The sequence below is a fragment of the Polypterus senegalus genome, chromosome 3, assembly GCF_016835505.1.
Source record: "Polypterus senegalus isolate Bchr_013 chromosome 3, ASM1683550v1, whole genome shotgun sequence".
NCBI lineage: Eukaryota > Metazoa > Chordata > Cladistia > Polypteriformes > Polypteridae > Polypterus > Polypterus senegalus.
This window is the reverse complement of record NC_053156.1, coordinates 202,962,297-202,974,429: the sequence shown is the minus strand read 5'-3', so window position 1 is coordinate 202,974,429 and position 12,133 is coordinate 202,962,297. Positions and strand designations below refer to the sequence as shown.

The 12,133-nt window shown below is 37.7% G+C and overlaps 2 long non-coding RNA genes across 3 annotated transcripts in view; one reads left to right on the top strand and one right to left on the bottom strand.

Annotated features, from left to right (window-relative positions):
* LOC120525786 overlaps positions 1-12,133 on the bottom strand; it is a 314,026-nt gene that overhangs the window by 203,523 nt on the left and 98,370 nt on the right. The window lies entirely within an intron of this gene.
* The window catches only part of LOC120525787, an 86,034-nt gene that overhangs the window by 70,174 nt on the left and 3,727 nt on the right, over positions 1-12,133 (top strand). The window contains exon 4 of the long non-coding RNA XR_005633019.1: positions 9,859-10,262. This is a non-coding gene — a long non-coding RNA (uncharacterized LOC120525787). The remainder of the gene's footprint in view (positions 1-9,858; positions 10,263-12,133) is intronic.

The window sequence follows — 12,133 nt, the reverse complement described above, 5'->3', positions numbered from 1 at the left end:
GGTGAGCTGAGCTGGGTGGAAGGGTGGCAACGCATCTGGGAGCTGGAGGATTGTATTATTGTGTTTATTTGTGATTGATTATATGAGTATTGTGGTGGAGAGAGTGCTTTGTGCACTGTGGCGATTAAATAAAGTCAACATTTGGACTTTTATCTGGTGTCTGGAGTCGTGGACAGGGGTTCAAGGGAGTAAGAGCGCCCCTTATCTACCACAATATATATACAGTAATCCCTCCTCGATCGCGGGGTTTGCGTTCCAGAACCCCCCGCGATAGGTGAAAAAAAGTAGAAACCATATGTTTGTACAGTTATTTTTATATATTTTAAGCCCTTAGAAACTCCCCCACACTTATTATAAATATTCTCTGCAGAGTTATACAGTAAACCCTTGCTTATCGTGGTTAATCCGCTCCAGACAGATAAATGAATTTCCACGAAGTAGGATTCTTTATTTATAAATCTTTATTTATAAATATTTTCGCAGTTAGAGCATAGAAAACCTGTTTACGATTTTCTAAATACGTTTTTTAACATTATTAGAGCCCTCTAGACATGAAATAACACCCTTTAGTCAAAAGTTTAAACTGTGCTCCATGACAAGACAGAGATTACAGTTCTTTCTCACAATTAAAAGAATGCAAACATATCTTCCTCTTCAAAGGAGCGCCGTCAGGAGCAGAGAATATCAGAGAGAGAGAAAAGTAAACAAAAATCAATAGGGCTGTTGGGCTTTTAAGTAAACGAAGCACCGCGATAAAGCCGCCGCAATGAAGGGATCAATGTGAAGGTAGTCTTTTCAGCATTTTTTAGAGGAGCGTCCGTATCTTCTAAGCAAACAGTCTCTGTGCAAACAGTCCCTCTGCTCACACCCCCTCCGTCAAACACAGAGAAAAGCAAACAATCAAAAATCAATACGGGCTGTTACAGCTTTGAAATGTGCGAAGCACCGCGCAGGAAGCATATCGTATATCATTGAGGAGTTTTATTTAATATGTAATACGTGCTCTGATTGGGTAGCTTCTCAGCCATCTGCCAATAACATCCCTTGTATGAAATCAACTGGGCAAACAAACTGAGGAAGCATGTACCATAAATTAAAAGACCCATTGTCTGCAGAAAGCCGCGAACCAGCGAAAAATCTGTGATAAATATTTAGTTATGCTTACATTTAAAATCCGCGATAGAGTGAAGCCGCGAAAGTCGAAGCACGATATAGCGAGGGATCACTGTATATATATATACAGTATATAGTAGATAAATTAATGATATAAGGGATATTTATGAGAAGAGAGTATTACGGTGAGAGAGATGTCATGAGCCATAATACTAAAGCTCTTCTTTGCATTCTGCCAGTCTGCCAGATGGCTTACTTAGTTCTTAAATCGATATGGAAATCCATACACATGCCTCCTAAATTACTTACTGAAATGCCTATGTTTACAGTATCTGTTTTAGGAAGTCAAAGCTATTATGCATTATAATTCCTCAGTGCCATATATCATTCACTACCACTCACGAGAATCTTGGTTTATTGAGATTCTGTCTGTTCGGTATTCTGTATGTTGTCAGAATTCTCAATTGCATTTGCCCCCAGTGTAATGCTTTCCAGTGTAACTGAGAGCAGCAGACAAGACACCTCCACATCCTGATGCCGTCTCTTCTCATAAATATTCCCATCTTGTGCTTTTTTCATTACTGCCATATTACTATTATTATTATTGAACACATATGTAGAGGAAATGTATGTATATTTATATTTATGTATATGAAAGGAAGGATGGTAAAACCTTGAATGACACTCAGTGTTGACGCATTGGGCAACACAACAGGTAAGGAGAAGAGAATGTTAAATGTGTCAGTGACTGGAAGATGGTTTACGAATAGGGAATCGAGAAAAGCTTAGTCTTTCTACAATTCTATTAACATCAATGATTTATTCTGCTGTGCTGCAGTTCACACAACTTATTTACTGGATCAGTTTGACAAGATGCGTTCACAAGAGACACATGTTGCAGAGAAAGCCAGGTGCTTATTTAAAAGTTTGGCTCCAGATGTGCTTATCTAGCTGCTCCGTCTTGTCTGTACTTGAGTGATCTTTATGTCCACCACCACGGTAGGAATTCACAAAATTTCTTTTCAACTTTTTCTTTATCTCATTAACACAGAAGATCTTAGACTCTCCTTAAATTGCAGAAGGCACTGTTGATTGCACTGATTCTGCCTTGAAGACAGTTGTAATTAGTTATGCAACAATCGATTTTACTCACATTGAATTTTGGAAATCTAAATATCAGTTACAAATCTGAAAATCACTGAATACTAAATAGGTTTAATGAACAGTGTCTTGCATATATACTGTTGCGATGACAACGTCGGCTTTGTAAACTCTAACGTAATAGACTGGACTGTTACGATGCATGCTGCCTTACACCAAATGTGCTCATCAATTTGTTGGAATATTCTATGTGGACAAGACTCCATACCAAGGAATGAGGTGTACCATGTGAATATTTGTTGTTAGCTTACAGAAAGGTACTAAATAACTGTTTTTTAAAATGTCCTTATTTTTGCTTTGACTGTACTCCATGCATGAATCCCACCTACAGGAACCATAGGATTCAAACTCGTGTCAGAACACTGTGCTGATGGAGAAGGGTTGCTGCTTTTACACTTTGAGCCAAAGGAAACCGGCAGTGGACTGGCTGACTAAATCAGCTTCTGACTGTGCAGATCTCCTTGACATCATGGCGTTAGCATGCCTCAAAAATCACGTGACGGACACATTTGAAACAAGCCTCAAACCGGCATTTCAAACATCAGTGTTTTGAAAGCTTAATAAGGTGTCGACCCAGCAGTATTGAGCAGCACATCACTACCTGCAGCCAGGGCAGCCATCCAGGAAGGTAATTGAGGACCCCTGATCAAAAGGATAAAGGGTGGAAAGTGAGATAGTGCTGCCTTCCAGCGTGAAATATTCAGATAATTTCTTTTTCAGCAAAGGACTAGATTTCTGAAAGGATATTGTTGATATTTACACCACGATAAGAGAAAAGGTGCTATTTGTCTATAAGCTGGTTTACAGGAAACACCAACTTGAAAAAAATAAAACTTTCATCCATCTTACCCCAACCTTTCATTCTCATACAAGAATCTAAAACAAACTTTCATTATCATGACATTTTCCATAGTTATTGTTACCACGATGTAATGTGTAATGTCATAACTCATAAAAGTGTAACACTAAAAAAGTATTCATTAGTGCCATCTATCACCCTATCATTTACAATAATAGTATGATATTTGATAAAAAAAAAAACATGCAATTGGTCAAGCTTGTTATATATCAACTATGTTAATATATAGATGATATTCCATGTGCAACTCATCAGAATTGTGTTTAAGTCAGGAGCCTTAAAAGGAATTTAGTTTTAGTACTAAATGATAGAACTTTGCACCTTATATACTATATGAAGGAATGTTAAGAAACATATAATAAACTCAAAATTAAGAGGGACAAAATACACTAGACACAAGACACAAAGACACAAATGCAGAATTGCTATATGTTAATGTAGCTAATGCTCTCAGGCTATATTTGAACTTTGTTATAAGAATAAAATAATTTAATTTTAATAATATCTTGGGAGCTTCAAAAATCAGGGGACAAGTCTTACATCTAGGTAGGCTGCCTACTTTTTTTTTTTTCTTTTTCAATTAAACATACTCAATTGATTTGATTGCTATGAAAATGTGTCAAGTCAAGTGGAATGAATTTCACTTTAAGGTTAAACATGTTTTTTGAAAAAGGACTAAGCTTGCAGAATTTAAACAATATACCAAGAACGATCACTATGGCATTGAACATGTGTCAGATTTGAGTAACCTTAACTTTTACTTTTACTATTTTTTATTAACCCAGCCACAGGGGATGCACTAACCAGTGTGTTTCTTCGTGCTGGTCCCAAGCCCAGATAAATGGGGACGGTTATGTCAGGAAGGGTATCCGGTGTAAAATTTTGCCAAATCAATATGATGTTTGCTGATGACATTGTGATCTGTAGCGATAGTAGACAGCAGGTTGAGGAGACCCTGGGAAGGTAGAGATATGCTCTAGAGAGGAGATGAATGAAGGTCAGTAGGAACAAGACAGAATACATGTGTGTAAATGAGAGGGAGGTCAGTGGAATGGTGAGGATGCAAGGAGTAGAGTTGGCGAAGGTGGATGAGTTTAAATACTTGGGATCAACAGTACAGAGTTAATGGGGATTGTGGAAGAGAGGTGAAAAAGAGAGTGCAGGCAGGGTGGAATTGGTGGGGAAGAGTGTCAGGAGTGATTTGTGACAGACGGATATCAGCAAGAGTGAAAGGGAAGGTCTACAGGACAGTAGTGAGACCAGCTATGTTATATGAGTTGGAGATGGTGGCACCGACCAGAAAGCAGGAGACAGAGCTGGAGGTAGGAGAGTTAAAGATACTAAGATTTGCATTGGGTGTGACAAGGATGGATAGGATTAGAAATTAATACATTAGAGTTGGATGGTTGGGAGACAAAGTCAGAGAGGCGAGATTGTGCTGGTTTAGACATGTACAGAGGAGAGATGCTGAGTATATTGGGAGAATGATGCTAAGCATTGAGATGCCAGGCAAGAGAAAAAGAGGAAGGCCTAAGAGAAGGTTTATGGATGTTGTGAAAGAGGGCATGCAGGTGATTTGTGTAACAGAACAAGAGGCAAAGGACAAAAAGATATTGAAGAAGATGATCCACTGAGGCGACTCCTAACGGGAGCAGCCGAAAGAAGAAGAAGAACTTTTATTTTTACTATCTAATGCATGTTCAGGGGAACTTTGACTATTCAGATTTACTTTTTAGAATGCAATGGAAGAAATATATTGATGTGAAGACAACGAGGATCATTTAGCTAGTGGTCCATTCTCAGTACAATTAATTGCACAAGACTGTAATCTACAAATTACATGCTTGTGCAGGGAGAAACAACTATCTTCCTACCTTTGGTGGAACTGCAGCTATTTAACTAATGCAACTAATCTTCCTTTAAAGACACCATAGAACTTTGGACAAAACAGTGAACAATACTTTCTGTTTAACTATCTTCAAACCCAGCCAAGACATACCAGTCAGCCACAACACTGAAACCACTGACAGGTGAAGTGAATAACATTAATTGTCTCATTACAATGGCACCTGTCATGCAATGGGATATATTTGTCAGTAATCAATCAATCAGGTGGCATTGGAAGCAGGAAAATTGGGCAAGTTTAAGGATCTAAGTGACTTTGACTAAGGCCAAATTGTGATAGCTAGATAAGTAAGTAACAGCATCTCCACAGCAACAGGTCTTGTGGGGTGTTTCTGGTATGCAGTGGTTAGTATCTATCAAAAGTGGTTCAAGGAAGGACTACTGGTGAACTAATGACAGGATCATGGGTGCCCAAGGATAACTGATGTGTGTGGAGAGCGAAGGCTAGCATGTTCAATAAAATTCTACAGAATAACTACTGTAGCACAAATTACTGAATAATTTCATTCTAGGCATAAGAAATAGGTGTCAGTGCACAGTGCATCACAGCTTGCTGTGTATGGGGCTTTGTAGCCACAGACCAGTCAGAGTGCCCATGCTGATCCCCATTCACTACCGAAAGTGCCTACAGTGGGCACATGAGTGTCAGAACTGGACCATAGAGCAACAGAAGAAGGTGGTCTTTCTTTCAGCTTATATGAAGAGTTGGATATGTGTGCATTGTTTACACGAGGAAAAGCTGGCAGCAGGATGCACTATGGAAGGAAGGTAAGCCGGCAGAGGCTGTGTGATGTTATGGAAAATGTTCTACTGGGAAACTTTGGGTTCTGGAATTCATGTGGATTTTACTTTGACACCTACCACCTGCCTAAAGGTTGTTGCAAACAATGTACACTCCTTTGTGGCAACAGTATTCCCTAATGGCAGTGGCTTCTTTCAGCACAACAATGTGCTCTGCCGCAGTGCACTGATTTCAGGAACATGACAAATAATACAAAGTGTATTTGGCCTCCAAATTTCACATATCTCAGTCCACTCAAGTATCTGTGAGATGTGCTGGAAAAACAGGTCAGATCCATGGAGGCCCCACCTTGCAAATTACAGGACTTAAAGGATCTTTTGCTAAAATTGTTGTGCCAGATACTACAAGACACCTTCAGAAATCTTATAGAGTCCACACCTCTTTTAAATAATATAATATTAAACAAAATAAGGCAAATGGTTTTAATGTTGTGGCTGATCTTTATATATACTCAGTATAAGGTTTCAAGAGAAAAGGTTTATATAAATGATTTACTTTTTCTTACAAAGTGAGGGACTGTGTTAATTTCTACAAATAAATTCTGCTATCTCCTGTGTCCTAGACAGAGTGCAAATCTTTCTTTTTAAAATAGTTTAAAATGTTGAACACATACAGTATATACAGTAAGTGTATAAGGATTACATTAACCTTTTCTGCTGACGTATGCCTGGCAATAGGCCTTAGCCTGATTTTGGTCACGCTGAACAGGAAAACAGAGCATTCTGGGAAATCTGAAAGACAAAGCTGGATTCAGTGTTTTGCACAGTTACATTGTGCCACTTTTGATTTCCATTGGATAATAACTTTTAGCTTGTGATAATGATTCTGTAACATTTTCTGTACATGCTTTCAATGTGTTTTGAGAAAACTGCAAAATGTCATGGTGCTGTTCTAACAAAGTTTAAAACAAATAAGCCAGATGATTCATCTATGTGCTCATTTCTTTTACAAAAGAAGACACTGTAAAAAAAAAAACTCTCAGTTTCTGCTTGTTAAGAAAAAAACATTTTTCAAGTGAGGATACGTTATCTGTAACCAAGGAAATGGACCATCTGGAGAGGTCACCAGTGTATTGCTGTTGCTAACAGAATTGCATACTTAACCCACACAGAATGTATGATAGTTTGTCTTGCTTTATACCTGCTGCTAATGGTTTTTATGAAAATAGTTTCTGAGTGAAACCTTAAAGCCAGTGTCTCTATTTGACTACCACTTCTGAGCTAGAATGTTAGATTTTCAATTCCTTGTCTATATGTGGTCCCTCGAGGATATGAGGGGACACTCTTGTGAAGCCCTCTATTTTTAGTAAACTGGGATGAAATAAGGTTTGAAAGTAAAGAGTCCCAGTCAGCAAACAGCCTGCAAACAGAGGTTCCTGTGGTTGAATATTTGGGGTACAACACGGACAGTGAGGCAGGTAAGATATTACAGTTGCATAGCTGGTTTTCACATTTCTTCCTTTCCCCCACTAAGAAAAGAGTTTAGTTGGTACCTTACCTTTCATGTTAAGGCCATGTTATGGTGTGCTGATAGCATAATAAAACAATAACTGAAAAAACACAACATAATTAAACTTAACAGTGGCTCACACAACAGACAGAACAAAACAAAAAATAACTTGTTTATAGGAGTAGCATGATGGAGCAGTTGTCAGCGTTACTGACTCAAGGCACCAAAGACTATGGTTGGATTCCTGTCTTTGTATTGCCCCTGATGAATGAGAACTAAAAGGAATTTCTTTGTTTCTAAAGCTACCAGAACTGGTGCCAGCTTGCTATTACCATAAAATGTAAACAAAACTAGTCTACCAAAGGATGGATTGTAATTAATTGTCTAATTTACAACTAATTCACATATTTAATAACGCCTTAACTTTGTCCAGGTACATAATGTGTGCTCCTTTTAACCCATACCTACAGTGGTTTGAATGCTCTTCAATTAATCTGAAGTAAATGGTCTATAAAGCTAATCTACTATCCTAATATTGATCTACTACTGGCATGCTGTTTTTCAGGACTATTTTAACCTGTCAATCCACTCCATTCCTAAACTACTATTTTTGTGGAGTAATTTCTAGCATATAAGTTGATAAATATTTTGTAAATCTTTATTTGTAAGGCATGGTTTACTTCATTGATGACAATACCAGTACTTAATGTTTACCTAACCAACCCCGCTAAAACCCCGCTTTTGTACTGACTCAAGATGTGAAAGTTATGGTGAGGGGGATGGAGGCAAAAGAGCTTCTTGGCAAGAATGGCTGTGTTTGGTCTATATGCCATCCACCACAGGAAGGCCATAAACTGGCTAAATAAAGCAATTAGGGGATGAGTTGTATGTGAGCGCTTTCATTGAAAACTAGTTGGGAAGGTACCAGAAAATTAATTCTATTGGTCTATAGTAGTGCTGGGCAGTATGACCTAAATTGTATTTTTCAAAATTATAAAGGTTTCATGGTATTCAACGGTATTTTTTTCCTATACATGAGTGGATGTTAACCACATTTTCCACTGCAATTACTGCAGTAGACTGGTTAAGAATAACCTATTCATTAATATCACTAGTCATTAAAATTGTACATTGTACAAAAAAAACATTTTAATGTGCGCACAAGTATTAATACAGGTTTGCATGGCCCCATAAAGAGATAATGTGCTACATTAACTTATGACAGGGTTTGAGAAAATCTAGTAAATTACATATTCATTTTAAGATGAAGTTTAGTTTATGATGTTCTACTTTAATGACAATTACGAGAATAAAGTCAACATGTCGACTTTAGTCTCAACATAAATGGCGAGAATAAAGTACAAATGTCGAGGAATAAATTGTGTCATGTCATCACACTATTACACAGTACCCAGGTACATTACACAGTACTGAAAAAAAATAAAACAAGTACAACTTGGCTTGCAGTATAATTCAGTAGTATAGAAACAGTATTCACACATTTAATGTTCTGACCTTTTAAAACCAAAGTATCTCTAGGCAACAGACACGGCTCCTTTCTTCGGCAAAAGTTCATGACTCCGCTGTGGATAGACCACAAAACTATCCATCTCTTCAACATGTTGTGGATTCTGCAGGAGACAGAGAGTCACTGGAGAATTCATGAATTCAAAGGGAAAATGTAGCTTGTGACCAATTAGGGAGCCATGTATTTATGCAGTGCAACAAGTATGACACAAGTTTGTGCTTTGCACCTGGTAGGCTACTTACTCTGTTGTGGGGCTGGGAAGAGTGGTGGTAATGGTAGGATAGGGTTATGGGGAATTATCCATTATTTGCTACAGTACCGTTTTTGTACTGGTACTCAGCTCCAAAAGATGGTATCGATACCAAAGTCAACACTTTTGTACTGATCCAACACTCATCTTGAATGCTCACATTTGTCATTCTCTTGATTTTTTTCCAATCTGGTTTATTTTTTCTGTTATTATTTTTATTATTATTATTATTATTATTATTAGTAGTAGTAGTAGTAGTAGTAGTAGTAGTAGTAGTAGTAGTAGTAGTAGTAGTAGTATTATTAGTAGTATTTTATTCTGGGAACACCATTTTGTGTTTTGTATGTTGTCTGTTGGAGTTATAACTTTTCAAGAAGCTGTAAGATTTGATGTATTGTGGAATAACTGGAATCCCTAGAGATGCAGATTCATCAGCTCCTTGCAAGATGAAAGCATCTAAGGGATCAGAAAGTTTGCCTCTTACAGACTTCATCAATGTCTGGGGTCAATTTAGCTACCTCTACTCCATGTCCCGCTCACACCTCAGGCCAAGTCAGCTTTACTTGGGCTCTTGTCCCAGGTGACGATAACAGAACCTGAGAACACCGACAATGGAAGCAGGGCCAAGGTCACCTCCACTTCCAAAACCTAGCATCCCAACTCACAACCTGTTTGACTCTCTCCATCGTTCTTGCAGACAGTGGTGATGTGGTTGATATAGGAATCTTGATTGTGTGCCACCTGAATTTCTGCTTAACTGACCATAAAACATCTGTGCCATGTTTCCCTAGTGCACAAGTTACAAGAAATGCAAAGAAGAGCTCCAAAAGTCTTTGAGAAGCACAAGGGTACAACTATTGGGACAAATCTAATTCACACTGGCATCAATGACATTCGACATTGACAGTTGGATCTCCTGAAAACAGACAACACATACCTCATTCTGGTTATAAAGTAGAGGATCCGGGCTGCAAAATCGTTGAAACAGGTCCACTTCTCACACTGCGCAGATCAGATGAAACCTACAGTGAACTCCTGGCCCTAAACATATGAATGTGAACCTTCTGTGAGATGCAAAACATCGGCTTCATTGACAACTGGGACCTCTTCTGGATGAGACCACTTTTTTTATAGATGTGACAGCCTGCAACCAATCAGATGCAGTGCTTGGGTTCTCTCCAACAATATCTCAAAGGTAATTTGTCTTTTTTGACTAAGTAGCTGTATTAGAATGTGATAATTCCTTTGTTGCCACTGCTTTTTGCAATCGCCATTGAGCCACTGGCAATTCATTGTCGAAATACTTATGACATAAAGAGGATTATCAGAGAAGGACTGGAACAGAAAGTTTCTCTATATGCAAATGATAAGGTACTGTATATATCAGATCCACAAAAAACTGTGCCTGCGGTCCTAATAGCACTAATAGAGTTTCAAAAGATTTCTGGTCTCAGAATCAATTTGAATAAAAGTGTGCTCTTCCCAGTGAATTCTCAAGCATACAATATTAGATTGGACATCTTCCATTTTATCATTGCAGATCAGTTTAAATACCTAGGGGTAAACATAAAGCTCTTTATCAGCAAAATGTTGCAGTCTGTATGGAAAAAATTAAGCAAGACTTGCATACTGTAGATGGTCAACTCTTCATCTCACTTTAGCTGGAAGAATTAACATTGTTAAGATGAATATCCTTCCTAAGCTTCTCTTTTTATTCCAGAACATTCCAATATACATTAATAGATCTTTTTTAAGAAATTAGATTCAACCATAACCTCATTTATTTGGAATTCAAAACATCCATGTATCCAAAGAGCAACCCTACAAAGACCTAAGGCAGAAGGCGGCATGGCTCTACCAAACTTTCTATTTTATTAATGGGCAGCAAATATACAAGCTATAAAAACATGGACATGGACACAAATAGATGAACATACACAGGCTTGGTCCACAATAGAAATAAAATTCTGCAGTACTTCTTTATATTCCTTGCTTTGCACCCCAATTAATACAAGTTATTGCTAATATACTATCAACCCAATTGTGCTTCACTCACTCAGAATATGAAACCAATGTAGGAAGTATTTTAAGACAAGGAAGCTTTTATCTATGGCACCTCTGCATAAGAACCACCTTTTTCCACCATCTCAAACGTATGCAGTTTTTATTGTCTGGAAAACATTTCGAATTAAATCACTTACGGAACTGTGCATAGACAACGTCTTTGCATCTTACGAACAATTACACTCTAAATTTAACTTTCTAGCAACACTTTTCTTTCACTATCTTCAAATCAGAAACTTTGTTAAACTGAACTTGCCCAATTTTCTTCACCTCCCACCTACCTCGACACCGAAAAAAATATTGATCAGTCTTGAAGACTCAGACAGCACCTCTGTAATATATAAAACCTTTTTACAGTCCCTCCCTTTCAAAGATCCAAGAGTATAGTAGGATAAGGATCTCTCACTTAACCTCTCAGAAAAGGAGTCGAAAGTAGCAATGCACAGAATTCACTCTAGCTCCATATGCGCAAAGCATAGAATTCAAAATTATATATTGAGCACATCTCTCTCATTTAAAATTGTCCAAAATGTTTCCAGGGCAAGATCCAACCTGTGAATGCTGCAATCAAGGTCCCACCTCACTGGGCCACATATTTTGAGCGTGCACCAAATTAACATAATTTTGGACCAAAATCTCTAAATGCCTTTCAGACAGCCTTGGTGTCATAATCTCTCCTAATCCACTAACAACTGTGTTTGGGGTACTTCCAGATGGGCTTAAAGTGGAAAAAGACAAACAAACTTCACTTCACTACTTCACTATTGGCATGATCTCACCTATTTTAAGTCAGTGGGTTACTGATGTAATATACTATTTGAAATTGAAAAAAATCTAATTCGCACTTAGAGGATCTGTACAAAACTTTTTCAAAACCTGGCAGGATCTAAACAATAACATTTTAGAATAAGCATTTAAATTGAGGAAGCAGTTTCTCTCCCATCTTTAAATGCATTTACCTTTATTCATTTATTAATTTATCTGTTTACTTACTTTTACTAG